Source organism: Harpia harpyja, chromosome 2, assembly GCF_026419915.1.
Source record: "Harpia harpyja isolate bHarHar1 chromosome 2, bHarHar1 primary haplotype, whole genome shotgun sequence".
Classification (NCBI taxonomy): domain Eukaryota; kingdom Metazoa; phylum Chordata; class Aves; order Accipitriformes; family Accipitridae; genus Harpia; species Harpia harpyja.
Window position 1 is genome coordinate 63580812 of NC_068941.1, and position 26946 is coordinate 63607757.

General features: G+C 44.4%; 1 protein-coding gene across 8 annotated transcripts in view; it reads left to right on the plus strand.

Annotated features, from left to right (window-relative positions):
• Positions 1-2938: 2938 nt before the first annotated feature.
• The window catches only part of APBB2 (amyloid beta precursor protein binding family B member 2), a 201518-nt gene continuing 177510 nt past the window's right edge, over positions 2939-26946 (plus strand). For 7 of the 8 annotated variants that reach the window (XM_052780184.1, XM_052780188.1, XM_052780185.1 and 4 more), the window contains exon 1: positions 3044-3099. The gene's annotated coding sequence lies outside the window, so the exon portion shown is untranslated. Of the gene's footprint in view, positions 2988-3043; positions 3100-26946 lie in introns of those variants that run through there. The other variant, XM_052780182.1, reaches the window with a different exon arrangement.

The following is a 26946-nucleotide window of genomic DNA, read 5'->3' on the forward strand; positions in this document are numbered from 1 at the left end:
GGTTCCTCTGAAATATTGAAGTACAGTTGCACCACTAGATGGTAGCCTTGCTTATTTCATATTCACCTCTTTCCTACTTCCCTCTGCAATGAGAAACAAGTTTCTCAAGAGAGGGGATCATTGGGCACTATCCCCCTACTCGGGCTAACCTGTAAGTAAAAAGCTGGCATATAGAAGTAAGCAGGGGGGAGAAACTATGTTCTCCTGAGAGAACGTTCGGGGGCACAGTCAGTCCCGAAGCAGGGTCTGCAGACCCACGCTGCACTGAGGAAGGTCGGGTGCAGAGGCTTGCTTGCCAACGAAGACTCCTATGCGCAGTCGTTCCTTGTTGCAAAGTCGGGTGGACTTTGACCAAAATAAATTTGCAGTCATAGTTCACACATAGACAGCAAGATGATGATGAAAAGATTTTGGTATGAGCTGATAATATAAAGGCTTCTTTTTTTTCCCCGTTATGTTTATAAACGCTGTTTCACAAAATGTTTGTGTCTTACGTACAGAGGCTCCATATCATTTCCTGAAGGCCACAGCTGCAGGAACTATTTCATTGTACTTGGAAAGTTAACACATCGGATTGCTCTAAACCGAGAGATCTATATTTGATGAGACTGGCTGAGCCTATTCTGAGAAGTCTGAGCGTATTGAGTGGCTGTCCATTTAGGATGTATATGAAATTCCTTATTTAGTTTCCCCAACACTTCATTTTTATGACTCTGCTTACTACACTCCAATCCGAAGTGCATTATATAGACTATGTAACTAAATGTTAATCATAATTTTAACCACATAGCAAAAACCACAATGCAGTGCTTTCACACTTCTCATCAAAGGAACATGAATTTATGAGTATCTTGCCTGGCCATTTCTGTCAGGGAAATATATTAATAGGCTATTCACTAACAGTCTTGGGTAACCTGATAGTTGTCTTGTATCTCTCCAATAGATAAAGTGCAAATTCCAGGGCGAGTCCTGCTCCAGTATGCCATAAAAGCGTAAAGGCTTTCCTTCCTGCTGAATGATGTGCTTTGTGGAAGAGGGAAGCACCTTGATTTACAAATGCTGGAATGTGATGAATCACCTTTGGATGTCTTAGGAGGTTGTTGGCCCTTCTGGAACTGATTGTGATGACACATTTCTATTACAGATCCTGAGAACTATTTGCAGGCTTTTTTTGGAGCTTCATCATAGTTCTGGATCTAAAAATATCAATTAAAATGTGAGTTTTAGCTTACAAAAGTGTTGCTTTTTTTAAACAAATTAGAAGATTAAATCATGTCCAATTTAAAGACAAATAGGAAAATGTGAGTACCACTGCAAACTACAACAATACATTTAAGAGTAAGTTATTAAGTATTAAAGTATAATTTCCAGGTGCTTTGCTTTGAATTATTACATCTTTGCCTAATAGTTGCTTCTTCTTGTTCGTCACTGTACTGCTTATAATTGAAATTTTTTTTCCTGTTCTTTAGGCTGGTGGATGTCAATATGATCTTCTAAACCCATAAATATTTCTAATTAAAGATGCTGCATTCCTATTCATCTTAATGATCCTTTTAATTGTGCTCAGTTCATGAGCGTTCTGGTTTTATCAGGAGCATAGTTGTAAAGTCAGGGAACAAAATACTGAAGAAGGTTCTGGAATGCCCAAGAAAAATAATCTCTTCCAGAAAAATAGATTTGCCATTATAAATGGTGTGATAAATTTTAAAGTAGACTTGGGCACTTCAATAGGATTGCCAAATGTGTTTTCATTTAAGAAAAAATGAGACTGGCCATTTCATTATTGTAATAGTCTTCTTTGACCTCCTTGTATGTCTGTGGTCACTCCAATACAACACTGTGTTTTACTGCTGATTGTTTTGCATCTGCTGTTCCAGGGACTTCCTAAGATTGTTAGGTGTAGGAGTAAAAGGTCTGTTAGCAGTTACATGCTTTCCACCAAGCTACCATCCCATGCTGAATTTTTTGCTTCAGCAATGAGCAGTTTCTTCCCCTGTAATCTCAAAAGCCTATCTTAACAGAACACGCAAAATCTCACATATTTGGAAGGCTTCAAACAGAAGGATCTTCCCATAGGTGTGTTCTTTTAAGCCTCACTACCAACCGTCTGGGATGTTGCTGTGATTCTCTGCTCATCCATCTCAAGACGTGCCTAGGGATCTGCTTTCAACCTTACCTTATAGGACTGCGAGCAGGTTAGAGCAGTGACTGGTCCTTTTACTCGTTTGTTTTCCACACTTGAGAACACCCCATTTCTTTCTGTCCATGCTGGCTACGTAACTTTTGAGACCCACCAGAACACAGCTGCCTGGAGCGCTATGCTGGTGTCAAGCACCCTCCAATAGTCCGTGACTAGAGGGGTTTGCCGATGTGGGTGTTTAACCCCCCCCCCCCCCCCGGTGCTACTGGAGTCCATATCCAGCGTGACAGACAGCCCATTCTTCTAGGTGGGCTTCCAAACCTACTTAGCTATCTACCTCTCTGGCTCTCGTTATTGCTGGGGGAGTGCTGGGATACCGCAGTGGCATTTCAGGAGCATAACTGCTACTGCCTCACCTTGATCAGGGTATTACTACATTTACCAAGCGCAAGCCTTGACGCTTCTTTTGACCCCTAAGGAGAAAAAATGGCTTTTCATTTTTTTCAGGGCTACACCTGCCCTCACGCATAAACCCCACCCCTTCACGGAAGGACATCTGCTCTGGAGGCCACCGATGAGCTGCTGACTGAAACCCCCCAGTGCCGCAGCGCTGAGGGGCCACCGGCCGCGGCCCGGGGGTTCGGCGGGGCGGCAGCGGAGGCCGGCGGCGGTGTCCGCCCCTCGCGCCCCGGCCCGGCGCCCGGCACACAACATGGCGCCGCGGCGCACGACCCCCTTCCCGCCTCGCCCCGCCCGGCCGCCCCCCTGCGGGCCGCGGCTCTGGGCGGCGGCCGGGGCGGAGGGAGAGGAGGGGCGGTGGCGGCCGGCGGCCGGAATCGTTTCCTGGGTAAGCGCAGCGGGCTGGGAAGCGTTTCCGGAAGGCTGGCCGCATCCCGCAGCGGGTACGGGTGCCTCCGGGGCGGGCGGCGCAGCGCGGAGCGGAGCGGATCGGCGGGCAGGTGCGCTCCGTGGCGGGCCGGGAGGGAGGGAGGGCAGGGTAGCGCAGCGCAGCGTAGTGCAGCGCAGCGCAGCGTGTCCCGTAGCAAGGCCCCCGGTGCGTGGCTGCCCGCCCCCGCCGCCGCTGGTCCGGCCGGCCCGCTGCCGGTGCGAGCGGGCGGGAGGCCGGGGGAGGGTCCCGCTGCCCTTGCCCCGGGCGGCTCCGGCGCATCCCGGCCTCGGGCGTGCGGGGCTGGCCTGCGGTTGCCGAGTGCCGCCGCCCCGCTCCCGCGGCTTTTCACCCGTCGCGCAGAAGTGGTGCGGTGCTGCTGCTGCTGCTGCTGCAGAGAGCTGGCCGGAGCCTCGGTGCGAACGTGGGCTTTCCTCCCGCGGGCGGCGAGTAGGAACGGCGGCAGGTCTTCTTCTGCCTCGGGGGGTGGGGGGTGCGTGTGAGCTAAAAAAGCATGAAAAGTGGCAAAAGTGCTTGTAGAAGTAGCTTTTTTTGGGGGGGTGATTATTAGAGGGGGCTTTGCGAGTTCATCTCTGTGATTAAATCGTACTTCAGGATTGTGCGCGGGGTTGCAAATGGGAGGATGCAAAAATACAGTACTCGGAACAAAACGTGGACCCCGTTTAATCCCACTTGAAGTTCTCAGGAATTGGCTTGGGTCCCATGACAGCAACGGAACTACTTCTCGTTGCGGCTAGAGAGAGAATGAATTCAGACAGATAAAATAAAATGGAAAGTGTAATGGTTCGTATTTGTACTTCATTGCTTTGCTTGCTTGCAGTGTTTTATAATTCTTGGCTGGGCTCCTGCTTGCTAGGGAGGATGAGTGCAGTTAGGTGCTTTAAAAAACAAAATAACTAAAACCAAGAAAAAAACCAACCCTGCACTGAGGATGGACTGGTAGGCTTAGTGTGTTGCAGATGCTGTTGGTAGCCGTACAGGATAACAGTATCTGCAGTAAGTTGTGCAGGATAACAGTGTCTGCAGCCAGTTTCAGTGCTTCACCAAAGGTCTGCTGTATTGCCCCAGAAGCCAAGGTCCAGGTTGCTGCTGAGCTGCTGCAGGCTTGCTGTGTCCTCTGGCTTGCCAGTGTGTTCCTCCAGTTCATTCTAGATCTGACATGTCATCATCCTGCCATCTCACACTCTAGTACTTTCTGAAAGCCTGGATGAGTTGTCTGTCTTGTGTTTAAAACTATTTTCTGCCTGCTTAATTGCATTTGGTTAAAATAAGTGTGCAGATGTCCTAGCACTTAAAGGGAGAGACATCTTCTTACAGTGACCTTGGGACAAAATCTTCACTGATTAACTTCCTTGCCTGGAACAGCCATGCTGTGTGGGTATTTTTGTTCTTCCTTTACAGCAATGAGAGTTTGATGGAATACTTTTGGCTTGTATTTTGGGGGTTTTTGGCCACTTAAGGGAAATCGAGGTTTGGAGAGGACTCTTCAGGAGGAAGAATCGTGTGTTATGAAGAATACATGACTTGGTTATAAGAGGAGGAAGATTCTTGGCTCCGAAGCAGCATGAGTGAATGTGCCCTTGCTGGCAATAGAGGCATTTAAGCAGTAGATTACAACACTGTGGGAACCATTTCCTAGGAGAGGGGATGCATGACTTGGAAACCTGGATTATTTCTTTTGTTTTTCGGTTCTGCAGCTAAGCTGGGAACCAGTGACAAAACTGGTCATTTTTGGTGGGGTGTTGCGTAGACTCTGCTGTGCCCTCGGGTCAGGAGGGATGGTGACTTCCTTAGGAAATGCCTGAGGACCCTAGAGAGGGCTGCTGCAGGGTTTAAGCTGAAGAAAGTGGTGGCTTCAGGAGCTAGTTAGGAAGGAATTTGAGTACTTGAGGTTGCCTACTGTAAGGATTTTTTTAGCAGAGGCTGTGAAAAATAAAATGAATCCTGGTAGTTGATAGGTAATGGTGAGTAATCAACTGATTACATCTTTGTCAGATAGCAGATGCATGCTTTTTGGAAGCTCTGACCTAGGATGTGCAGTCACACTTGAACAAATCATCCCCGCTGAAAACAAACTATACCATATGTACAGCCCTTGCTAGTAGAAGACAAGGTCTTGCCTTTGTTCCCTGCTGCGAGCAAGGAGCTCCACTGCTGGGAACAGCAGAGCAGCAGATGTGCTGGGTGCATTAGCTTGTTGCTGACCACGCTGCTGCTGTCCTGCTGCTGTGAAGAAAGTAAAGGCAACAGTGGAGTGTGTTAGGCCAGGACACTGGCAGGAGGGGTGGTGGAATGAGTGCAAGCTCCTGGGGAGTGCTAGGCACAGGTCCTCTCACCCATGCTGTGGGTGGGACAGGTGTAGAGAGGGGCTGGGGAACAGAAATGCCAATTTTTCTGGAGGAGACTGGCTTGTTTAGCCTAGCAAATGAGGCCTGAGAGGGGATGTGATTGCAATCTGCAAATACAGCAGGGATATAAACACTAGAAAGGGAGAGGAGCTATTTAAGCTAAAGAACAATGTTGGCACAAGAACAAACGGATATAAACTGGCATGAATAAACTTAAGCTGAAATTTAGACAGTTTCTTCCCTAAATGGAGTGAGGTTCTCAAACAACCTTCAAATGGGAGAAGTGGGAGCAAGCCCCTTAACTGGCTCTTGAAGATATATTGAGGAAGTTTATATCGTATCCTTGGCTGTGGCAGTAGAAGATGAGGCTTGGTGACTTGGGAAAAGCTTTTCCATACGTCTGAATTAACTGAATGTAGATTTTCTGTGCTAGTGTTTCTTATTTTTAAAATCTACCATTCAAAACTGTCATAAAATGCTTGCTTTACAATTTGTATCGCTACTTTGAAAGGGTTGTGATGTGCTTAGTGGTCACTTTCTGAAATGTTTTGCAAGTTAGTTTTTTTCCACCTCCAAAATACTAAGTGTTGGCTTACAGCTGCATCTAATTGTGTGGAAATTCCTTTTTCTTTAAGTCAAAACTGCAAAAGGAGACTATATGTTAGTGTGTGTGTGTGAGCGCTGTTTGAGCTTATTATCCTTCAGATTAAAAAATGAACTGCAGAAAACCTTTTTTTTCTATTGATGTAATTCATAAATCCTGTAAAAAATGTAGTTTTTTGGGGGGGGCTGTACAGCAGACCCAGATGGTGTGAACTGAGACCAGTGCTCCAAGCTATGTTGTGACTGGAGGACTGGAATAAATTAAGTTTAAAGCAAATTTGAAAACAAGTCTAGTTGAGGTAGTTGTGCATGGGGTTTGTCTCATTTGCTGCTATGTGGAACAGCTGAGAGTTATCTAGCCTGGTGGTTGCAGTAGTTGAACTTGTACAGAAGTCTGTAGTCAGTTCTAAAAATATTGTGTGTGCAACACAGAATACAGCCAGCTGTGGATGCTGTATACTGGGTCCTATGACTGTCAGCAGTACCTGACTGCTTCTAGGAGATGTCATAAGTACAGAAATGAAAGAGCAGCTGTGATGGGCCAAAGCAAGGGTTCATCTCTCTAGCCCAGTATACCACACAGGAATTGAGCAAGCCACATGGTGGCTGGTTTCACCTCCAAGCAGCACCTTGAAGTTGCCTCTAAGTGCTTCTGCATTGTTTCCTTTCCCTGTGACAGAAAGTGTCCTCCTGCCATCAGGAGGGATGAGGAGCTCTTGCAGGGTGACTTGTACTTTAGGCTAATCTGTCGCCCACTGAAATCAAATGTGAGAAAATTAATGGAGGAGAGGTGAAAATGGGTGCATTTATGATGTGCTTCATTGACTCTGTGACGCTCATTCCTTTTGAAGGGAAAAGGAAACGTTGGGACATGTACGTCTAATGCGTGAGGCTGCAGTTCCTCTTCTGGCTCCTCCAAAGCCTCTTCTTGAGCTTATGGGTGTTTTTTTGATTTATAGCTTTCCTATCTGCCACCCTATGAAAGAATGGGATCTTCTTGCCAGCCTCCTCCTGCCCCTGTCTGAGCTGGCAATAGCTCTATGGGCTGATGGGCTCCAGAGTTGGTGGGCAGGATCCCAGCACCTCTGTGCTTGTTTCTCTTTCCTTGTCTCATTATGGGTCTGGGCAGTGGCCTAATAGCTGTTGTCCCCAGAGCTTTAAGGAGCAGAGGGTGCTGTTGGGATGCTCTGTGTGGTGTCCTGCTTTAGTTTACTAATTTTTTTTTTAACCCTTCACCTTCAGGCTGCTCCCCTTTTGCCTTTTTGATTTATTGTCTTCTGCAACTTTTTTTTTTTTTTTCCCTCTCCGTGTAAGCAGATGCCCAAGGTAAAATAAGAACAGGATGACCTTACTCAAAACCTCCTCTACAGATGCTATCTGAGCCTCTGGCTGTTCTCAGGTTGGGGTTGCCAGAGCTGGGTGCAACCTTTCCCTGTTTCAAAATGTTTGGTGGCTTTCAGTTCCAAATGCTTGTCTGGTCTGTCTGCAGCCCCCCTTGGGACCTCATTGCAGCCACCATGGCCTTTGGCCTGGAGTGCTGCTTGTCTGTGGGTCTGCTTCTGGCTGTGTAAAGAATTCCCTTGTTCTGCTTGTTCTCAGCTGGCTTCTGTCGTTTGGCAGGTCTTAGCTCTTGTATGGCAGAGATGGTTAGTGATTCTCTGTTTTGCCACTCATGATTTTGTAGGCCTGTGTCTTCCTCATCAAGTTGGCTTTTGACCTGCCTGAAGAGTTGCCTACTCAGATATTCTTTGTATGGAAGCCATTCCTGACCACGAGCATCCCTTTCCAGGAGTCTATCCTGGTTCTACATGTCCTTTTAGGATAGGAAGATCAGGGCTGTATACTGTTTTCAGTATGTGGGTGAGCTTTGGGGCTATACAGTGGCATAACCATGTTTTTTTTTCTTAATGACTTGTAATGTTTGATTTGCTTTTTGGACTGCTAGTGAGTTAATTTTATGAAATTTGTGAAACCATAATGTCAAGATGTTGCTCAGGAGTACAGTCAGTTTGGAATCCCTCAGTTACATATAGCCATGGTTGTATCTTTCCCATGTGCATCTTCTTTTGTTTCTTGTGTTTATTTGCATTAGTTTTCCTCTGCAGTGTTATTGACTCAGTCTCCCAGGATTGTCTGGAATTCCTCACATCCTGGCCTTGCTACCACAATACATTTTTTTTATCGTCAGCAAACTTCCTCAACTCGCTGCTCATTCCCCTTTCCTTGTCTTGCATGACTGTGTCAAGCAGCCAAAGTGTGAGCATGGGTCTCTGCTGAACTTCGTTGGTGACTTCTGTTAGCTCCAAGAAGAGACCATTTACTCTTATTCTTGTCCTGTGTCTATTTTTCAACTGTCTATCTCTCCACAGAGGACCGTTCCTCTTACCTCTGTCTGCCTAGTTTCCTTAAGAAGGCCCTTAGTTTTTGGTAAGGGACTTGGTTGAAGTCCTTTTGGAAATTCAGATAGGTCAGAATGAATGGGTATACCTTGTCCATGTTTGGCACCTTTGAAGAACTCAGCAAGGGTTTCTCTCCGTACAAACCGTGCTGACTCTTCTCCAGCAGGCTATTTATCCAGGTGACCAAATTCTCTCCTTTTGTCATTAGCATCAGCTGAGTTAATTATTAGCCCAGTAGAGGTGTTAGGCTTTGCAGCTCTGTACATCCCTGGATCTCTACTGAGATTGTCATCTCTTGCCACTTTCCATTCACCTTCGGCAAAGGATGTTTCAAGTGGGAGGTTGCAGAGCTCTGGTGGAAGAATTTGACTGAAGCATTGTGGAGAGTGCCCTGGGATTGCTAATGGATGCTGGTTTAGCTGTGCCTCATCTGGGAGGTCCTGGTTGCATAAGCCTATCGCCAAAGGTATAAGGGCAGACCCCGCAGCGAGGTGACTGGAAGTGAGCGTAGGAGTCTTCCCTGACAGACAGCGGGTACTTTGCCTCCATCACCTGCAGGATGATGAGCAGACCTTGTGTGGTATTTTTTTTTATGCTTTAAAAAGATCAAACTCGATTTAGCTTAAGATCTAAGGTGAACCTCTAAGTTCTGTCTCCTATTGTCAAATCCATTTTCTTTTTTTAACTAAAACGTGCTGAGCTTCTGTCTCCCCTGAAAATGTGATATTTGTTTGGGTAAGCGTTTAGATGGTGATTTTTACTGCTGAGCAAACTTTGCATCTGTGTATAACGCTGATTAGTGCCTTTCTAAAGTGGTCTGCGTAACAATTAGGATGATTAACTAGATGCAGATTTCTGCCTTTATCAGTAGTCTGCGCTGCATTTGATACTGAACTCCGATCTCAGATGAATGAAGTCAGATGCAGTTTACTCTAGGATATTCATGAATGTAAACTACTAACTTGAGTAGTAGTGCATTAAGAGTAATAATATGTGACAGAGGAAGGTTTGCTACAAAATAAAGTATGTAAATTTTTGCTTCTGATCTCAATACCAGATAGCCAGTGTCTCTCGTTCTGGTTTGTTTTACCTTATGAATAGTGCTGCTGCTGTAAAGTACTTTAAGCAAACTCGTGGCAGATTTATATTTGACAGTTTAATCTTTTGGACTTCATAATTTAAAAACCTCTGCTAAAGTTTCGGTGGTGTCGTCCTGTAGCTATGCCAAAATAGAGTTGTAACTCACTGATTTAGTCATCCAGTTCTTATTGTTTGGCTGTCCTTTTTTTTCTGTAGAAATCTAACCGAAATCTTTCTCTCTTTCCTTTGTCTTCCTTGCGGAATTATATTGTACCCCAGGTAATATATCCCATCAGACAAGCATCAGCTCTGCCTGCCCTTGGGAAAACCCTCCTGGAAGCACTAGACGTGCTTTGCTATGATACACTTTTAAGCAGTTTTGTGGTGTGTTTAGTTCTTTTGTTGAAGGTTGGGTTTTTTTTTTTTTTTCCTTTAGTGCAAGTGCAGTTTAATTTTCAAAGGCACCAAAAGGAACATTTCTAAACCACTTCTGCAGATTTCAAATGTAGAATATGTGTTTAAAAAATACCCCTTGGGTTTGATATTGGTGCTAAAATGTGTTTCATGCAGGACTGTTAGTCACAACTGATTTTTTTTTTTTTCTTGTGTCTATTAGCTGGTTATGGAGGGAGGTTTCCTGGTATAATTATTGTGTGCAAAGAACAGATTCCAAAGGGAAGGAAGCTGGCAGGCACTAAATGTTCCCTACCTTTATGAATTAACTTGTTTGAGGAGAAGAAACTACCATAAACTTTACATATTTTGTTGTTGTCTGTTGTAGAAACATGTCATTCCTTTGCAGTGTTCTAGGGGTAGAAAGCCCTCCAAATAGTTATTAATTGACAGTAATTTGGTGTGACTAATATTGGCACAAATTAGTTAGGCCTTTATCGGAAACCTTGTAAGTATAATTTTTCAGGTTGGAGGGAGATGCTGCAGGGTGCTTACTGGCCAGCTGCCTAATTCAGCAAATGAGGAGCTTGACATTAAGCCATCCTATGTATTTAATATAGAATTTCATTATAAGGAACTGGAAGCAGTAGTTCGGGTAAATATGACAATTAGTTCACTGCTCCCGTGTTTACATTTGCCTTGTTCATTCTGTTTGCAAAGAGGATTATTGTTCGGAAGGGATGTTTCTTGGCAAGGTATTGAATTGTGTAGCTATGGAGGAAGCTGTGCAGAGAACCAGCATGAAAGATGAAAGGGAATTGCAAGGAAGAGAAATAAGGAGGAGGGTTGCTCTCACGTGGAGAATTCAGCGCTTGCCGAATTAAATTGGGATTTAAATGCAGCATAATGGAAAGATAGTTTAATTAGGTTGTTTAAATGAATTGAAGATATATACATATAGGGCACAATCTATGAACTTACGGAAAGATTCATCTGGAAGTAAATACAGTAGGGAACCTGGGTGTTTGTGATACACATGGTATTAAGGAAACCTCCAGCGCTATGTGATGACCTTGTCTCAGCATCCTGCATGCCTTGTATGTGAGCAGGAGAGGCAGGATCTCCATGTGGTTGTTTGTCTGATACCCATCTGGGTATAAAATGGCGCTCTTTGGGGAGCGTGTGGTCTCACTGGGCCGGGCACCCAGGTGGAGCGGCATGCCGGGGGTGTCCCAGCAGTTTTGTCGTGGGGAAGCTTCTGTTTGCCTGTGGAATGGCTGGCGCTGGATGCGTGCTGTCTAAATCACTGTAGTGATGCTGGTCAGCAGAGAGAGGCACAAGGGTAAAAGTATTAGGGCAGAGTTAAATTTTGGTAACTCCCTTTAATAGAATGATGTAACATTTCAAAGGAATGGAAGTAATTTATGCAAAAGTTTCTTGCTGTTTTTTCTTCCCTCTTGAAAGCTTATATGGCCATTTTTCTTGGGTGTATAAAGCTATTTTCCTCTGATACAGGAAAATGCAGGAAATGGACAACAGGCAAAGTCTGTGCTGCCATACCAAGAAAGCTTGAGGTCTGTTTTAATGTCTTAAAACACCTGGGGAGAAGCCCTGCCACTAGGATAGGGGGGAGTCCAGTGCCGGGGTGTTGGAATGTGTATAGAATCATAGAATCATTTCAGTTGGAAAAGACCTTCAAGATCTCTGGGGAGGCAGAGGGGTGGTGTGGAGCTGATGTGGCTTGGAAAAGGAAATTCAGTGCTAGCAGAGGGACCGTACCGTAGTAGTAGCCCTTGTCCTGCCTTCGTCTTCTTCCTCTTCTTGCTGCAGCTCTGCCCTCTCCTCTGCCATGCTGCAGAGACCTGCGTACGCTGGTGTTTACCACCCGTAACAGTCCCATATTGCTTCAGTCTTGTTGCTGAAGGACGGTGCCGCAGTCTGGGAGAGGAGTGTCCCTCCCAGAACCTGGGGCTGGAGGAAGCGGGGTGGGAAGCTGTGCTGCCCTCGCACAAGCCCGCCGGCCACAGCGGGCAGGGGAAGTGCAAGGCAGCGCGAGCATCACCAGTCTGCTCCTTCCCGTCACTGCAGCGGGAGCTGGGTGGGTCTGGGTAACTGTAGACTTTGAAGCCAATTAAAAATGTTGATAGATTAAAACCCCATCTTGATGATGTGTAATTTCACAAGATAGCAGTGCGTGGTGGGTGTGTGCCTGTGTAAAATGCCAATACCCCACCCAGATTTTCTGTTAATCCAGGCTAACAAAATGGCATCGTACTGTCCATTACTCACTGTTAAATTCTTATTATGGTGTGAGATTTTTAGAAGAAATTGAAATGTTAAAAAAAAATCTTTGCTCTTTAAGAAATTAAGTTTGATATTGTTTTTTTCCCAAAAGTATAGAAGTAAAAGCTTAAAAATACATCAGAAATGGAATATATACTGATAGGGAAAGGGAAGGGTTATAAAGATAATTTCACTTGAATCTGAAAGGTAGTGAGAATTGCCTGCTTGGGAAATAACTCATGTTTTTAGAGTCCTGTGGGAGCCTGCTTACCTTTTTTTTTTTTTTTTTTTTCCCTTCTTTCTGTTTTTTTCCCACCACACTTCAGGAAAACAGTGAAACACATGAGAACCATCAGTAAAGGGAGTGGTTTAACTAACACATCTGTATATGAAAAGCTTTTTGAGGAGTTTGAGGTTTGTTAGCTTAAAAAGTTATCAAATATAAGAAAAATGTTTGATGATACCTGTGTATTTGAAAAGAGAAGGATTATAAAAGAAAAATGTTTTTAATTATTTGATGTTTGCTTCTCAGAAATGTTTGAGATCAGACTTATTGTTAGATAAGTTTGTAGGCTGGTAAGATGACTACGCAAGGATATTGAAATAACTTGGTGACAAAGCAATGTACATGTGCTATTATTTAATCATAGAATCATTTAGGTTGGAAAAGACCTTCACGATCATCCAGTCCAACCATCATCCATGCCCACTAAACCATGTTCTGGAGTACCTAGTCTACTCGCTTTTTGAATACCTCCAGGGATGGTGACTCAACCACTTCCCTGGGCAGCCTATTCCAATGTCTGACAACCCTCTCAGTAAAGAAATTTTTCGTAATATTCAACCTAAATCTCCCTTGCCTCAACTTGAGGCCATTTCCTCTTGTCCTATCTCCAGCCACCTGACAGAAGAGACCAGCACCCACCTCACTACAACCCCCCTTCAGGTAGTTGTAGAGAGCGACAAGGTCTCCCCTCAGCCTCCTCTTCTCCAGACTAAACAGCCCCAGTTCCCTCAGCCGCTCCTCATAAGACTTGTGCTCCAGGCCCCTCACCAACTTGGTTGCCCTTCTCTGAACACGCTCCAGCACCTCAATGTCTTTCCTGTAGTGAGGGGCCCAAAACTGAACACAGTACTCGAGGTGCGGCCTCACCAGTGCCGAGTACAGGGGAACAACCACCTCCCCTGCTCCTGCTGGCCACACTATTTCTGATACAGGCCAGGATGCCGTTGGCCTTCTTGGCCACCTGGGCACACTGCTGGCTCGTATTCAGCCGGCTGTCAACCAGCACCCCCAGGTCTTTCTCTGCTGGGCTGCTTTCCAGCCACTCTTCCCCAAGCCTGTAGCGCTGCATGGGGTTGTTGTGACCCAAGTGCAGGACCCGGCACTTGGCCTTGTTGAACTTCATACAATTGGCCTCAGCCCATCGATCCAGCCTGTCCAGATCCCTCTGCAGAGCCTTCCTACCCTCAAGCAGATCGACCCTGCCTCCCAGCTTGGGGTCATCTGCAAACTTACTGAGGGTGCACTTGATTGCCTTGTCCAGATCATTGATAAAGATATTAAACAGAACTGGCCCCAATACTGAGCCCTGAGGAACACCACTTGGGACTGGCCGCCAACTGGATTTAACTCCGTTCACCACAACTCTCTGGGCTCGGCCATCCAGCCGGTTTTTCACCCAGCGAAGAGTACGCTTGTCCAAGCCATGAGACGCCAGCTTCTCAAGGAGTATGCCATGAGAGACAGTGTCAAAGACCTTGCTGAAGTCAAGGTAGATAACATCCACAGCCTTTCCCTCATCCACTAGGCGGGTCACCTGGTCATAGACGGAGATCAGGTTGGTCAAGCAGGACCTGCCTTTCATAAACCCATGCTGACTGGACCCGATCCCCTGCTTGTCCTGGACTTGCCATGTGAGTGCTTTCAAGACAAACTGTTCCATAATCTTCCCCGGTACCAAGGTCAGGCTGACAGGCCCGTAGTTCCCCGGATCCTCCCTCCAACCCTTCTTGTAAATGGCCGTCACATTGGCAAGCCTCCAGTCCTCTGGGACCTCCCCTGTTGACCAGGTTTGCTGATAGATGATAGAGGGTGGCTTGGCAAGCACCTCCGCCAGTTCCCTAAGTACTCTTGGATGGATCCCATCTGGTCCCATAGATTTATGAGTGTCCGGATGGCGCAGTATGTCACTATTTCCTCCTGGATTAAGGGGGGGTATATTCTGCTCTTCGTCCTTGCCTTCCAGCTCAGGGGGCAGAGTACTCTGAGGATAACTGGTCTCCCTATTAAAGACTGAGGCAAGCATGTGCAAGAGCTACTAGGAAGACATGCTTGACTATATAAATGTGTTTTAACCTTATTTTTATAATCTTTTTATGCTGTTACACCAGCATTCATCTAACTGCATTTTTTGCCAATTCTTGGCATGTCTAAACTTTTTCAGTAAAAAAGTGTGTTTCCTTTTGATGCAAGTATGGATTTAAACTTGGGTAAACATAATGGTCCTATATATGTCAAAACATAGGAGGCTTTCTTGTAGGGGCATATGGGCATTTAGGGACCAGTAAGTCTCTTCTGAAAACCAGTATCGGTATGTCCTAATGTAATAAAGATGGTGCTGTTTGTCAGGGAAACTGCATAAGTGGTCACTGGGAAATGTGTCTTTGCAGCCTGACAGCACGTTGATACTGTGATGCCCTTGCACCGAAGTGTAACTCTAGTGGAAGACCATAGAAAATTCAGGTATTCCCAGGGAGGGATCTGTGCGGGGCAGGGGGATCAAGAGGGGTGACTGGGAGGCTCCCAGGGACATCAGTGAGGCTTGATGCCAAGGAGGTCCTGGAACGACGAGACCCTCAGAGCGTTGTTAAAGGTTTGCACCTGAGGTGGGAGTCCTGTTTTAGTCGTTTCCTAGCCTGCTTTGGAGTAAAAATCAGCTAGCACTACTGCATGCTGCTTCTGAAATACAGTCTCCACGCTCTGGTTTTGGCCAGCCAGTGTGTAGCAACAGATGCAATGGTGTGATGTGGTTTTACTTACTCATTTTTGGTCAGAAAAAGGGGGATCCATCAGTGCTTCCCCAGTCCAGCCGGCAAGTCAGGAGGTGATGCTGTTTCTTCTCTCTCCTTTCCAACATGTATGCACATGTTGCAGTGATGGGAACGTCTGACAGGGAGGATATGGCAATGTGCATCCCTAAATTTGCGACAGACCTTGCTGGTAAGAATTGTATGAAAGTGTTTCCCTGGTAGCAATGGCTCTGGTGACACTGGGAGTCCCAGAGACGCAGAAGCCAAGAGCCACCTCCATCCTTGCCTTGCAGTAACCCAAGGCTTTAATGAGTGGACCTACCCCCCCAGCCTCTGAAGAGGCACAGGAGTTGGCGGCTGGCCGCTTGTCATCGTGCAGCACAGCGCTTTGGTCCACTGCTGCTAAACCAGCAGGTAGGAGTGCTAGCTGGGCGGAAAACATTTTGTGGGATTTATCCAAAATAAATAGCTAATTTTACATGGGCGAGGCTGAAATTCTTCAGCTGCGCCTCCTTCCACGGCAGAAGAGAAACCCGCCTTCTTTGCAATGCTTGTCCAAGTTTTTGTGTATGTGCAAGGTGAAATGATTATTTTCCTAAATTTAAAGCTTGGATTCTTCTTCCTTGTGTTCTCATGGATGTCTAGATCTATACCGCTTTGAAAATATGTTTGCGGGCAGATAATCCAAACTTCTCTGAACCTTCCCCAAAAGGTTCATGTCGAGACATTTGGCTGGCTTCTCTGCTTCTGCTCTGTGCTTCTGCATAATTCTCGAAGTGTAAATATAGAGCTGGAAAAAATAACACTTGATCTGGTTGACAGTATTCCAGCTTGCACTAGGACTTTAAGAAATAGGAGCTTTTGATATAAATTAGAAATTTGAGTTTGTAACCCCTTAATTTTTGGCCTGATAAATCTATTACTCTCAGAAAGCTGTTAAGATTCATCTCTGTAAGTCCTGAGGATGTTTTAAATCTGTGGATTATTTAACGCGCGTGGCAAGGTTTAAAATAAGACTGCTAACCCACACAACACGCTGGCAGTAAAACCAGGAATGAACGGTGTGCAGCTGATCTGTGAGAGGCCAAGTGACTGATCCAACTTCAAACCTAACTAGTGTTGAGCTTTAGCTCCTGCTGCCTATACTGCTTTTGCTGCTGTACAGGGATGGAAAATTCACAGGATGGTGATGTTCATCCTAGCTAGTATCATTAGTTCTCTCAAACTATTGGGGTAGATACTGGTTGCACAGTGGCATCGGGCTCTCGTAGGGCGTTCTTGCTTGGCAGGTGGCATTAGCACATCCCAAGTTTTCCTTGCTGCTGAATGTGAATGCTTGAGAACTTCCTCAAGTAGCCAGCGTTCAAGAGGGGAACTGGGCTTTCCCCATTTTGGGGTTGCTCTTTGAACTGAGATTGCATTTACCCATGCCAAAAACATTTGCTTGCAATGTGCTGTTACGGCAGGATGTGAAGCCTCCTTGCAGAAGGTGAGCTCAAAAGGAAGTCTTGAAATTCTAGATCCATCATGGTAGAGGATTAAGCTGAATTTGTGTAGATTTTAAAAACTGATGGATGAGATGCTCTAAGGAGAGCGATGCACATACTCTGTGATTCCAGAATGAAGATACTGATGCTCCTAAAGGCTGTCTCAGGAAAGGCGCTTGCCAGTGGGCTCAGGTGGAGGCAGGAGCTAGCACATAAATAGAGGAAGAGGAATTTTAATTACACAGAGGAGCTAGATGATGAAATGGGCTGCAAACTGCAGCAGTAAAATAAGCCTAAATCACTTGCAAGGAATTGGGCACTGACCTTGAAATAAAACTCCTCCGTGGAGCAGTGGGGAGGCGTACTCTGTACTAAGTACAATATAAACCCATTTAAAAGTGTTTTCTAGGTCTCTTTCTTTCCTCCTCTTGTCTGTTTTAAGGACAGGCCTGGGTTTGTCCTGAAAGATTCTAGAAGTACCTAAGTTTGAGAATAAATGTATTTTGTTTTACAGAAACTGAAGTTTGGGTCTAGCAGTTTCACATACAGGCGATGGTCCTTTGCATTTTCTTGGCCATTCCTGATGTAGTAGTGTGTGTAACTTTTATTATTTCTAGTTCAGAAGCATAAGCTAACTCAAATGCTTTCACAGGGCAACAGGAAGTTTTAAAGCTTTGAGAGACCCTGTGCAAATCTTGTCAAATGGCCACAGCTGGTTGGTAAAAATGGACAATTAAAAACTAGTGTTTTCCAAAGGATTGTCAGTTGAATGTGGCAGGCTTATGGATAAGCTGTGTTACTGCCTCTCTTGAAAGCTGTGGGTGGAAGAACCTTTTCTTCCAGGCAGAACAGTGCACACGTGAATGCTTGGGTCTTCTGGAGGCTAATACAATCTGAGGTAGAAAGTATCTGCACACCATATGGGAAGCGGTAGTGAAATTATTAGTGCTTTTGAAATGGATGTTTTCATAGTTGTTAGCCATAGCTAGAAAGTGCCACAATATCTTAAGCTCAATAAAATGCTTAAACTTAAAGCAAAACAGTTCCTTTAAAGGACCTTCAATCGCAGGGAACCTCTCAGTTTTGCAAGGTGAGAGTAATGCAGCTGGAGCAGATTGGTTTTACTAAATGGCTGCTGGAGACTGACAGGCAAAGCACTGTAGTCAGGTAAGTGTGGGTTTGATCCCCTCTGATGGGGAGCAGGTATTTAAAAAAAATGGCAATTCTATTGGGAAGTCTAACTGTAGCGTTGTTATCTTATGTGGCACCAGAGATTGCTTCAGAAATTGAACTGTTATTGTAGAAAGGCAGCTCATTGTAAGAAATGAGATCAGGAAACTTGCTTTCTTGCTTCTGAACAGGATTAGTCTTAGGAGACTCTTACATGCTTATTTCCTTCGTATGCTCGTTGCTATTTCATGCTATAACAATTTCTGTGTTTAAAACAACCTTTTTCTTGAAACCAAAGATAAAGAGCAAAGTATTTATAGTGTTAGCATGGTTGGCAGCTTTTAATTAGATGCTTTAAATACAAAGTTAAGAAATGGCATGCCAACAGGAATTTTTAGATCTACTGGTTTTCCTGTTACCTGGATTTCTCCACATTAATCTAACTTGATAATTGCTCCCCTGACCCAGTTAATCTTTTTATGCTGTCCTTTCCACATCAAGTCAGGCAAGCATAAACATTTAATGTATATTAGAAAGAAGAAGTTTTGCCTTCAGAAATGAATTGCAGGCCACTGTGGAAGGAGAGAAGGGAGAACAGCAAGTCTTGTCATGACTTCTTTTCCTGCATCCTAAATTAAATTGTGTAGGTAGATGCTGTGTTTAGGTCCTGCCGCTGTGATGGGGTTTATACCGCCCTCAAGCTGTCCCTGAAGAAAGTTTCATCACTTCCACAGTGTATTGTAACAATCACGGTTAGGTTGTTCAGGTGTGATGTACAATAATAAAAGCTTATGGGGACCAGTGCAGAAATGGGCTTAGGAGTGGGCCAGCCAAGGTCAGAGCTGCCCAGATGTCTACCTGCTGTCCTCAGCTCCCTTGTCTCTTAAGGTGCCTCATGTTATCACGAGGTAGTTGGCGTGTGATGTTAGACCTGCTCCTCGGCCCCGCAGATGAAGTTGTGCCGTCCTCTCTGGTGAGGTAGTTGTCCTTCAGGTGAGACTAAGGCTGGCTTTACGTCTGAGGAAACCCTGCATGGGAGGCACAAAGGACAGGCAAGGTGACAGGGAATGTCCCCCCAAAATACTGATTGCGAGGCATGAATTTCTTTAACTGTATTAATTTTTTGAACTGGAAGTTCAAGTTGCACATTAGTAATGATTGTATTGCCAGGGGAGGCCTGTTGTTGCCACCATTCAGGTAAGCAGCACGTTTTGGATTTTACTCCTGTGAGATGACGATTGACTGCTGGCCCACGTTGTGAGGACAGAAAAAGGTATTTCAATGGAACACGCTGGGCATGTTTCAGCTGGGATGCCTGGCCTTTGGGGTGTGGGAGTGTGCACCTTGTTTGCTTCTATAGGTCTCTGGTGCCCCTTCTGAATCAAAAGGATTGTCATCCCAAAATACCTTAAAAAGAAAGGTGAGAAACGTGGTGTTTCCAGTTGTTGATTCTCTCCCCATCCCCCTACCCCCCGTTAAAAACAAGAGTGTTTTTTTAATGAGGAATAATTACTATTTTCATTTTCGGAGTAGGGCTGTTGGTGATACAAAAGCCACTAGTCAATTCTTTTTTTTTTTTTTGGTAGGATAAAAATAGGAGCTAGGAGTGATGATAGTATACCAGACTCTTTCAGGTTGCTTCTGTCAGAAGGATCTGTTTGCCTGAATATTCACTGATAATCATTATCGTTTAGGTCCTTCTGTCTTTTTCTCTAGAAGAAACAAATCTTACTTTTAGCCTGCATCCTGGTTTTGTGTAAATCACTAATTGCTCTTCTGTTTCATTAGGCTGTGGCCAGCCACCAGATTTGGGATCACAGTATAATTATTATTAACAAACTCTGTTGGTGGTTTAATTACATGTGTGCCACACTTCTGGTGGCTTAAATTTCATATCAATGACCCCTTTGCACAAATGTACACTTGTGTGACTTGGGACAGCTGTGTGGGATTGCTGAGGAAGAGCGCTGCGTACTACTAACCAAGCTGGAAGGTCTCACATGTCCCTTCCCTGGCATGGACCAGCTTAACACTTCTTCCCAAGGCTTGTGGCACAATTGTGCTTCCCTGCAATTAGTTGCTTGGCTAATTCCCAGCCTTGGTGGGTGCTGGTGTCGGTTACAGAGTTAGAAATGCCATTGCTCTGGATTAGGTATTGTATAAAGAAGAGAAATTAACGGGTACATTTTGTTAAGGGAAATATGTGTTTTCTCGGGGTTGTTTTTCCTGTTCGGAGGGAAAACACAAACTGAATATCTGTTTCTCAGCAGACTGCTACTTCTTAGAGTAAGTGAACCACAAGCCGTAGGAAAAGCTTTTATTTTCTTGGGTGACTAAACATACTGTTTATTCTCCATGTACACATCAGCCCTGTTTGTAGTGAGAGAACTTCATGTGTTTTTGGGGGTGTGTGTGGTTTTGTTTTTTTTTTTAAACAGATTTTAAACTTCTGTGCTGAGCAGTGAAGTGTTTTCATTCTTTGCATATTTCTTGGTTTTGGTTCTAATAGAATATGAACATGTGCAAAAGTTATTTATTTTCCTAAATGGTAACAGCCCTAGTGTGTTTGAAGCACAGTGTTTACAGAAGGAAGTCTTTTGATATGTAAAGTTTTAAGACAGATATTAAAGGAAAGGTAATTAAAACCATGAATGGAAAACAGGACAAAATGCAGCATAAGTTTATCCATAGGTAGACTGTGCCAGAGTAAATGAGTAAATGACCCTTTTTTTTTCTCACCTTAAAATGTGAGTTAGGATAAATACATTGATTTTATCTGGTCTTTAATAAAACATTTATTATGGCATGAAGTGGGACAGTCTAAACTAGAGGAGCGAGTCACTAGAGTTACAAAGCAGTTAAGGGTCTGACTAAAGGGGAAATAATAGAAGAGCAAAGGAGACCCCTAGGCTGGGGAAGACTAGTGATGGGATATTGCCACAAAAACTTTGGCAACCAGAAGTTACGAATGCACAAAAGACGCGTTAATCTTGCCAGTATTAAATGAGATATTGTAGACATGTAGATGTATCAAGCCATTATATAGTGTACTGTATAAGTTTTGGCTAGGAAGAAATGAATCATTTTGATAATGAGAAATGAGAAAGATAACTTTAAACCCAACTAAGTATGAGAAAGCTCCTCGTTCTGAACGCAAGCGTTGGCTTTGTCCCAAGTAGTACCCAGCATTTTGTGGAGAGATGCTCTGGGATTTCTTGTTTCTCGTTTTCTCTGGTCTTTCCAAGTTTCCTTTCCAGCTCTACCTGAGTTTGCCTTTTCTAATCACACTTTTCCTTTCTGAAGTTGTACGGTACTCTTCTTTGTGCTCATGGCTCTGGAAAAGCTAATTGAAATGAGACTTTGCTAATTGTCTTTGGAAGTGACACTAAGGATGACTGGACTGGCTTACTCAGCCTGGGAAAGGGGAAGAATGCTCTATAGTTCCTGGGCTTTGGACTGCTTATGGCTATGCAGTTTCCCAGGCTGTGGATGCAGCTTCCTATTTGGCCTCTTGGATCTTACCAGGAGGTGGATTCAAAAAGTGTCAGCAGAGTTTTGATTTTTCTCTGCTTGCTGCAAAGGCTTTGGCAAGGACTTCACTGCATATGTAATTATAATAACAGTATGTGAAATACAGAAGGTTGCATAATATGTTTCTATTTATTAAATGCTATTGTTATTTCAATTTAGTTCATAGTCAGGTTGTGTGTAACCTGAAGCCCCCCAGGTTTGGAGCTTAATTTGTGTTTTATAGTCGTCTTACTTAAAAATACCAAACACCATCTCCCCTCCCTGATTTTTTAAATGTCATTGTAGCCCTGCTGTGGGTAAGTGATTGTGCCATTGAATGTAGTGCTGGAGAAGGGCGAGCAGTCCTAGGAGCAGTGTTAGGTGTTCCCTGCTAGCAGCCTTCCCCAGTTTGTGGTAGGTAAGTTAGGAGCTGCTTATTCCGTCTCCATCCCATAAAGACAGGGAGTGATGATCCAAATAGTGTCTGTTCTTGTTCCTTGCAGAACTGCATAGCAAATGAAGGTGGCTCTCTAAGGTAGACAGGGAAGATACTAGAACAAGGATGCGGGATGGTCTCCCCAAATACTCTACTTTATTTAAAATCTTCATGGCAACAGTTTGAGATTTTATATGTAGAGTCATTGGTGAACTTTTTGTTCAAGTGGTAAGCTCTGTCCAGTGTTAGACTCAAAGAACAGTGTAGGAAATACATTTTCCTTCTCTGAAGGAAGGCATTTGCCACCCTTGTTAATGACGTATGGTACGCTACTTCTAAGTAACCTGTTGGAATTGAGTTCCAAGATAAGACTGAGGAGGAGTGCTAACTTTGGGTCGCTCATGGTCAGGACTTAAATATGGCATTGTGCATGCTTAATTCTGTAAAAGGTGTATTTTCCAACATCCTCAAAGACCTTTGGATCTGAATGGCTTGGGATGCTGCTATTAAGTTATGACAGCGATTTTTATGTTCTGGGACAATGTTTTTACCTGCCAGAAAAATATTTTGTCCATTTTGCTTAGCAATGTCTGATTGTTCAGCTTTGCTTTTTTATTTTAAGCAGTACTTTAATGCCTGCAGAACTTTGATTTTGGCCTGTTGATGCTGATGGGCTAGATGGGCTGAAGTACTTCCCTCTGATAGAAGTGAGGCCTGAATCATGTTTGAAAGGCATGTCACTTCGTTCGTATGAATTTATGCCTTCTCCCTCCCCAAATACTACAACATCTTGACATTGCATCATTTGCATCCCAAAGAGCGCAAGCCAGAGACAGCTTCACTTTTGCTTGAAGTATCTGGATCTCAACTAATTTGGTTTTAGGCTGACAGTGTCTAAGGACCAGCCAAGTTGGAGCGCATTTTTGATGCTCGTTCCTGGCAGACAATGTGACCTTTGTAGTTTCAGGATATTGTTTTTCAGATGTTCACTTTTAGTCCTAATGGTTCAGCTGGTACTTCTTTAAAATTGATATATATCCAAGAACCAAGCGAAACTACTTGTCTCATGAGGGGAAACCGGAGACTGAATTAGACTGGTGAAATATTGAGGTCAAGATATTCTTCAGTTGAAAACATTCGCTCTGGACAAGTAGTGTGTCTTTATAGCAAGAATTATATTCTTTCTATAAAGAAGCTGCAAAACATGAGGCAGAATTACCCAAAGCTAAAGATTTATTGACTTTGCTATTTTTTTTTTTTTGCCAAAACAGGCTGCTGTATATTGTGAAGGAGGGTAGCTGTGTTTGGACTCAAAAACATTTTGCAATCGCTTACTGACTGCAGTGGGTTTGATACAGAGCAGTGTTCAGAAAATGTATGGCTTTGTGTTGAAGGCAGGAGCACAGCAATGGAAGATTACTAATGGGTTTTGTACATGATTAAACGGGGCTAGAGGCAGGGAAGTTGTGGAACAGAGCAGAGGAGGCATAAGCACATGCGCCATTTGACCCTATTTCGGTCAGCCTTGGCGGGCTGAGCCATAAACATCTCTCCTCCATCTCCCTTCTTGTGTTTTGCTCCCTCCCAAGGAAAACGTAAACTTGCAGTGTTATTTGAGGTTTTTCTGTACAGACATACCTTTTAATCAGGACAGAACACCTCCCTCTGCTATGGGTAACCTGTAGTAGCATTGCTTGTGTCCTTGTGTGACCAGAAATACAGAGAAAGATGAATAAAACCTTTCCTGCTATACAACTTTCCTCTAAGTTCAAATGGATGGGAAAGTTCAATGTGGCTGATGAGTTCCGATATTTTTATTTTTGTTTTTTTCCTTTGGCAAAATAAATAATTAAAGGTTGCTGTTAAATTCTCTTAATTTTCTTTTTAAACCCTCTGGTCATATCAAACTGCCTAACTTTAGTATTTTTAGCATTGTTTGGGGAAAGCATTATACTTAGAAAAACACTTTATTGTGGAACAGTTTTAACATTATATGGAAAAATAGTATTTAATGACCAATAAGATGATTTATGTTGCTAAGGCAACTGTGTTGCAAGACATCAGAACAAAGGAGTATGGGCGTTGCGGATTTGTGCCACGAAGGTGCCTGCCTTCAGTTCCCTATGTAACCACATTGTGCTTAATCACGAAACGATCCGTCTACATTGGCAGTGCTGGGGAATTTAATATGTGCTCCAACATCTAGGTTACGTAAGGATTCCTGCATATATTAAATATTTGGTAACTGTGCTAATGTGTTTTGGGGAAAAAGGGGAGGGAGGTGGCTTGAGTAATGTTGTGCAGTTGATAGTAAAATAGATATGCATCTGTCTTTTCTTACTGAGTCATAGATTTGAGACGTAGGTGTCCCTAAGGCATCGCTTTCCACAGCCCCTGGGGAGATTTCTCCACCTGGGTTGTTAGCACTGGTGTTGCAAGTGCCAGCTGCGAGCTAATGTTTGGTCATGTAGATGATAACTAGCATGATAGATACATCTATAGGGATCTTGTGACATCCAGGAATTGGCACCAGGGAAATCCGTCTGGCTTGTTTGTTTACTTGCAGCTCAGCTCTTCTTTTATTATAGATGGTTAAGACAAGACAAGACTTCATAAATGACCTGGAGTCAGTGCCAGGCTGTTTCTCCTTGAAAGACTAGCTAACAGATGGTTTAAAAACTTATAAACGACGAGAATTAGCAGCCTGGCAGCCTAAGCTGATGCAGGCTTTGAATAGCATGTGCTCGGGAGTGTTTCTCCTTTGCCTTGTCAGGATAGCCATGTTTTACAACGGGCATTATGTTCCTCCCAGGATTTGCAAATGCATCCAGTTGCGTTGGGCTCCTGACTCACGTTGCTGGGGTGTTTTGTTTTTCCAGAGTGCCTTTAGCTGCCTTCAACACCTTTTATCAATCTGGCCTTACCACAACATGGAAACCAGAAAGAGTTGCATGAAAAGTAGCTGTCTAGACCATGATTGATGTTGCTTATGTGGTTCATCATCCTCTTCTCTCAGCAGGGATCTCTTCAGCCAGTGAGGAGGGGAAAGCCCACCAGCCCACAAGATGCTGTGCTGTGCTGTACTGGAGAAGTGTTCCTTGGTGCTGTGTGGGAGCTCTTTAAATTGAAATGAGGAGACTTTCTTGAAAATTTAAGTTTCTGGGTGGTTTTGAGTAAAAAGAGACAACTGCTTTTCTAAACTTACCTGATGCTCTGAAATGTGTGCAGTTAGAAGCTTAGTCAAAGTTGTGATACATCAGTACACTTAAATGAAAACCACCAAGTGTTCATGGCTAAGAATTGCTTTTCATGAATTTCCTATTCAGCTCTTTAGAAGTGTTAATATTGAGATATTCTGTTCCAACCTCTTTCTTTTCCTTAATGTAAAAGTTCTTTTTTACATACTGTGGGTTTTTTGTGCCTTGAAAACTGCACTCTTAGTTTTAAATGAACTTACAGTAAGGCAGGTCAAAACAAAAGGCTAAAAATTTCCTTTTTTTTTTTCCTGTTCCATTTCTTCCCAGACTTCTTTTTTTCTTTCCCCTCTGTTTCTGAATAATTAAGGCAGAGAAGCTGGAGGAGGTTATAAAGTGGAGGTTTGGGGATTAGCTGTAGGCATGGCCATCCCATTTGCAAGGATACAAGAAAGGTGCTGCTGTTAGCTCTTCCAAGAGCTAGTTGTTGAATCCAAAAGAAGTCTGACTTGGAAACCTTCAAAGACCCCATTCAGGCTAAATGTAGTATGTAGTTTTAGGTTCATGCTCTTTTTCAAAAGCTTCAAGCCCACATCACTGAGCGCAAGTGGTAGGAATACGTGGAGAAATCAAATGAAGGATAACATGCATCTTGCTGGAGCCAGTCGCACTGTAACTTGGTGCTGTCTCTTACCATTACCAAAGCAGTGTGTGGCATCCTGGGTCGTAAAAGCTGGTTGTGGAGGAGGACTCTGTTCTGCTTGGTGTTTCTAACTGAGGACATGCATATTTAATGGTTAAAAGAGCAATTTGGGAAAGATGTTGCTTATGTGACTTCAGTGTTGTGCAATGTTGGGGCAGCTGCAGTTTATCCGTCTCTGATGTGAAGATGGTAATAGCCTTCTTAACTCAAGTAGACGTATAATTTAGTACTTCAGAAATTCTTACCAACTGTTAAGATAAAAGATATGCTGCGGTTAATGTGAATTACTGTTGAAGGAATAATGATGAGATGAAAAATGGAATATCAGACACTGTTTTAACTTAACAGCTGTGGTTTCTATGATAAAGACACATAAACCCCTTCACATGTGTCATGGTTTAAGCCTAGCTGGCAACAAAGCACCATGAGGCTGCTCACTCACTCCCCCTGCCCCTCACTCCCAGTGGGATGAGGAGGAGAAAGTATAAAGAAAAGCTCATGGGTCCAGACAAGGGCAGGGAAGGATCACTCACCAGTTATGGTCACGGGCAAAAACCAGACTCCACTTGGGGGGGGGACAGAAATCAATTTAACTTCTTACCAATCAAATCAGAGTAGCGTAATGAGAAATAAAACCAAATCTTAAAACAGCTTCCCCCCCACCCGTCCCTTCTTCCTGGGCTCAACTTCACTCCTGATTTTTTCTACCTTCTTCCCTCCAGTGGTGCTGGTGGATGGGGAATGGGGGTTGGGGTCAGTTCGTCACACATTGTCTCTGCTGCTCCTTCCTCCTCTGGGGGAGGATTCCTCACTCCTCCTCTGCTCCAGCGTGGGGTCCCTGCTACGGGAGCCAACTCTCCACAAACTTCTCCGGCATGGGTCCTTTCCATGAGCTGCTCCAGTGTGGGTCCTTCCCATGGGCGTGCAGTCCTTCAGTCACAGACTGCTCCAGCGTGGGCTTTCCCATGGAGTCACAGCCGTCTTGGGGGGGCATCCCCCTGCTCCGGCGTGGGCTCCTCCCCAGGCTGCAGGTGGGCATCTGCTCTCCCGCTCCCCTCCACGGGCTGGGGGGGGACAGCCTGCCATCTCACCACGGGCTGCAGGGGCATCCCCTCCTCCCCCGCACCTCCTCCTCTGCCTTCTTCACTGACCTTGGTATCTGCAGAGGGGTTTCTCTCACATCCCACTCCTCTCTCTGCTGAAAGTTTCTCCTTAAATATCTTATCTCAGAGGCGCTACTGCCATCGCCAGTTAGGTCGG